General features: G+C 54.2%; 1 non-coding gene across 1 annotated transcript in view; it reads left to right on the top strand.

Annotated features, from left to right (window-relative positions):
• Nucleotides 1-3,587: 3,587 nt before the first annotated feature.
• Nucleotides 3,588-5,000, top strand: part of LOC124733113 — a 1,909-nt gene continuing 496 nt past the window's right edge. Inside the window, exon 1 of the ribosomal RNA XR_007008916.1 lies at nucleotides 3,588-5,000. This exon is cut by the window's right edge and continues 496 nt beyond it. This is a non-coding gene — a ribosomal RNA (small subunit ribosomal RNA).

The raw sequence follows: 5,000 nt of genomic DNA on the forward strand, positions 1-5,000 counted from the left end.
GCACCACAAAACATACCGCCATCTGTAGGTCTCCCGCAACATGACCTCCTGCAACGACGCTACCGCCATCTATGAGACGCCAAGCCGACTAAGACAGCGATGGCGCCACAGTGGCCGCCTTTCGACGCCACCCACAAAGGCTGCAGCCTCTGTCGACCATAGCACCCAATCTCCAGTGGCTCTGCCGCACGAAGCCGTGGACCGGCAATGACGCCACCCGCACCCGTTCGTGCACCACCCCAACCGCCAAACTCGCACCTCCAGCGGATGAACGGCGGACGTTTCCCGCACTCGTAAAGTGCAATCCACCCCTATAACTTGCGTTTCATGAAGAGTTATTTCCAATATGCGACATTCCCGCTGTCCGTATACATGAGCCGCGACCTGTACCACTTACGAGCGAGAGACGCGATCGCGTTGCTCACTGTACGGCGTCCGATACCGAGCCATCAGCATGTCGGTCCCCATGCGCGTTGCACTCGCACTCGCAGTCGCAAAAACGTGGGGCAAATATATTACGCGGAAGAGTTATAACAGACCGAGCCCCACTGCATGGGGGGAGTCTTTGTCACTAATGTACACAGATGGAACATTTTGGACTGGAACCAGATTACCCGTACACACGGCGCTGATTAGTAATCAATGCAGAGCCATCAAACTACAGCAAATATACACAACTGTCCGTATACATGCTGAAAGAGTCTGCCCAAAATGGGAACCACACGTCAGCCAGACACTCTGATCACGCACCACTCTCTGCTTCTAACAGGCGCACATACAATATGTAAGCACCAGCATGGAACAACATCCAGTGCATCTTCTCCGCCACATTACACAATCCACACTATCACAACCAGACCAGGAGGTCCGTGCGGAAAATACAATATCCCAGCCTTTCGACATCCACCATTGCGCAGACCAGGCACCAACACCCACACATGTCCTATACAACGGTGCACCCAACATCACAATAGTACCTCCTGTCACAGCGCACAAACAATGACATGAGTCAAAGACACAGGTCTCACACAAGCATAGAATTGGAGCGCCGCCTCTAATAAGCCAAAGGTGCATCCTGACGTGACAAATCTGATCATGTCACAAGCATTCACTTACTATAATCACTATCAACGAACCTGCCGCCCCCGCCCCCCCCCCCCCCCTACACCTTTCCGTACAACAACGTGTAACCTAACCTAACCTAACCTAACCTATGTTGTACCTTAACCTAACCTATGTTGTACCTTAACCTAACCTATGTTGTACCTTAACCTAACCTATGTTGTACCTTAACCTAACCTATGTTGTACCTTAACCTAACCTATGTTGTACCTTAACCTAACCTATGTTGTACCTTAACCTAACCCATGTTGTACCTTAACCTAACCCATGTTGTACCTTAACCTAACCCATGTTGTACCTTAACCTAACCCATGTTGTACCTTAACCTAACCCATGTTGTACCTTAACCTAACCCATGTTGTGCCTCAACCTAACCCATGTTGTGCCTCAACCTAACCCATGTTGTGCCTCAACCTAACCCATGTTGTGCCTTAACCTAACCCATGTTGTGCCTCAACCTAACCCATGTTGTGCCTTAACCTAACCCATGTTGTGCCTTAACCTAACCCATGTTGTGCCTTAACCTAACCCATGTTGTGCCTTAACCTAACCCATGTTGTGCCTTAACCTAACCCATGTTGTGCCTTAACCTAACCCATGTTGTGCCTTAACCTAACCCATGTTGTGCCTTAACCTAACCCATGTTGTCGCCTTAACGTAACCCACGTTGTCGCCTAAACCTGCTCTGTAATTGTTATACGACTCGTTCAATTACTGTAGTGTTGCCCACCCGCAACCCTCGCAATATAGTTCGCTACTCGCACTGCCCGCACCCCTGTGTATCGCTTCATGTTAAACACCTTGCAAGTCTTGCTCACTTTCCACATGCTCCTGCTGTACACTGTAATGTGGATGGCAGCAGGACGTACATGCCGCCCCTCCCCACGTCCCCACCTTGCCCCCTGCCTTCGCAAGCTGGTTGGTGAGAAGTTTGCATGTTCAATGCCCTTCGCATGCGACGTACTCAGGCTACGTTGTGGTGCGGCCTGTGTCAACTGTCCGCTGATGTCGTACGCGTGAACCACAATCTGTACTGCACATTCGTCCTTATGTACTGAATGATACATCGTGGCACATGTGTGACCGCACAACGACTGCGCCCAAAAACGGCGGACCATACAGTGCAAATATTGTGCACGCAGCTACGTGTCGTCTCCCTATGAGAGCTGGATTGCAGTGTGGTACGCCATAGAGACGTGTGGGAGGAACGGACGCCGTGGATGGCGATCAGCATGAGCTGTCTGTTGATGTATTCGGACCTAGTCGTCTCTCCTCACACACCGTGATGGCATGGTGCACCGCGTTCCATATCTGCGACATGCTACAGAGGCCGGTTGACAGTCGTTCGAGCAATGGACATCGCATACGTACGGGGGCCACCTTCCACGTATTGTCTAGGCGTGCACATTTTGTTGCGTGTATGTGGGCAGACGTAGTGTGGCGTGACACCTGACACAGGCATGCAATAATCGTTGAAGTTGCAAATGGCGATGGACGCCTGCGTTTTCTGGTGAAGTTACGCAAATGAACAAATGGTAACCTGTTGTGGTGCGGTTGTTCTCGCTAGGGGTGAATCGGTGATGGCGACGATAGGTTGAGGTACTAACCGGTTGTTCCAGCGATACCCACCATGCCGACGAAACTGAACGGCATCTGGGTGTGAAGCGATACGCGGCGGTGGCTGGGTGGGACCGTCCCCGGCCGGTGAGGGGGCGCCTCCCGGCGTGCTGGCCGCGCGGTGCGTGGGCGCACGCGCTACAGCCGGCTGGTGGGGGCGGCCAGTGGCAGGCGCGCCGGCCGACGGACGCGGCAGGCGTCGCAGCTGCGCGCCGGCGCACCCTGCGCGCGGCGCCGTGCGGCCAAAGTAGGTCCTCGCGGGCCCGGTGCGAAGCGCGGTGGACATCTTCAGTGTGCTGGTCCGATTGAGGACTGTGTGCGTTGAGGATGCGCCGCCGCCCGGCGCTCGGCGCCGCGACGCCGTCTGCTGCTCGGTCGCCCCAGCGGTTCTCGCTGGTGGTTTGTATCGCAGCTGTGCGGATGTGTTGGCGCGTGCGCTGTGCTGGGAGAGTTCGCTTCGGCACCCAAGTGGGGCTTTTGTCCTTCTGTGGCGCTGGCGTTGGAGCTGCCGGTCACCGTAGGTGGCGCGTGTTGTCTCCCGCCGGCAATGCCACGACAGCACGCTCCCGGGCCTCTGTCGGCAGCGGCAAGCTCAGTTGGGAGCACGGGTGGTCGCACCGAAAGCGTCTACTCGCCTAACTCCGGGCGATTGCGCCTCTCTCGAACCCGACCAAGTACTTGGGACGGCGCTGCGCGCCGCCGGGACCTGAGAGGGTTTCGAGGTGTATTGTGCAGGGGAGCTCAGCCTCCTCCTGTTTGCAGAATGATTGAGCGGACGCTTGCGTGTTCGCGCGGGCCCCCGGGACACACTCCCGGGCGGCCGGCTGCTCAGCTCTAGTTGACGCAGCTCCCTGGTTGATCCTGCCAGTAGTCATATGCTTGTCTCAAAGATTAAGCCATGCATGTCTCAGTACAAGCCGCATTAAGGTGAAACCGCGAATGGCTCATTAAATCAGTTATGGTTCCTTAGATCGTACCCACGTTACTTGGATAACTGTGGTAATTCTAGAGCTAATACATGCAAACAGAGTCCCGACCAGAGATGGAAGGGACGCTTTTATTAGATCAAAACCAATCGGTCGGCTCGTCCGGTCCGTTTGCCTTGGTGACTCTGAATAACTTTGGGCTGATCGCACGGTCCTCGTACCGGCGACGCATCTTTCAAATGTCTGCCTTATCAACTGTCGATGGTAGGTTCTGCGCCTACCATGGTTGTAACGGGTAACGGGGAATCAGGGTTCGATTCCGGAGAGGGAGCCTGAGAAACGGCTACCACATCCAAGGAAGGCAGCAGGCGCGCAAATTACCCACTCCCGGCACGGGGAGGTAGTGACGAAAAATAACGATACGGGACTCATCCGAGGCCCCGTAATCGGAATGAGTACACTTTAAATCCTTTAACGAGTATCTATTGGAGGGCAAGTCTGGTGCCAGCAGCCGCGGTAATTCCAGCTCCAATAGCGTATATTAAAGTTGTTGCGGTTAAAAAGCTCGTAGTTGGATTTGTGTCCCACGCTGTTGGTTCACCGCCCGTCGGTGTTTAACTGGCATGTATCGTGGGACGTCCTGCCGGTGGGGCGAGCTGAAGGCGTGCGACCGCCTCGTGCGTGCTCGTGCGTCCCGAGGCGGACCCCGTTGAAATCCTACCAGGGTGCTCTTTATTGAGTGTCTCGGTGGGCCGGCACGTTTACTTTGAACAAATTAGAGTGCTTAAAGCAGGCAAGCCCGCCTGAATACTGTGTGCATGGAATAATGGAATAGGACCTCGGTTCTATTTTGTTGGTTTTCGGAACCCGAGGTAATGATTAATAGGGACAGGCGGGGGCATTCGTATTGCGACGTTAGAGGTGAAATTCTTGGATCGTCGCAAGACGAACAGAAGCGAAAGCATTTGCCAAGTATGTTTTCATTAATCAAGAACGAAAGTTAGAGGTTCGAAGGCGATCAGATACCGCCCTAGTTCTAACCATAAACGATGCCAGCCAGCGATCCGCCGCAGTTCCTCCGATGACTCGGCGGGCAGCCTCCGGGAAACCAAAGCTTTTGGGTTCCGGGGGAAGTATGGTTGCAAAGCTGAAACTTAAAGGAATTGACGGAAGGGCACCACCAGGAGTGGAGCCTGCGGCTTAATTTGACTCAACACGGGAAACCTCACCAGGCCCGGACACCGGAAGGATTGACAGATTGATAGCTCTTTCTTGATTCGGTGGGTGGTGGTGCATGGCCGTTCTTAGTTGGTGGAGCGATTTGTCTGGTTAATT

The sequence above is a fragment of the Schistocerca piceifrons genome, unplaced genomic scaffold (assembly GCF_021461385.2).
Source record: "Schistocerca piceifrons isolate TAMUIC-IGC-003096 unplaced genomic scaffold, iqSchPice1.1 HiC_scaffold_138, whole genome shotgun sequence".
NCBI lineage: Eukaryota > Metazoa > Arthropoda > Insecta > Orthoptera > Acrididae > Schistocerca > Schistocerca piceifrons.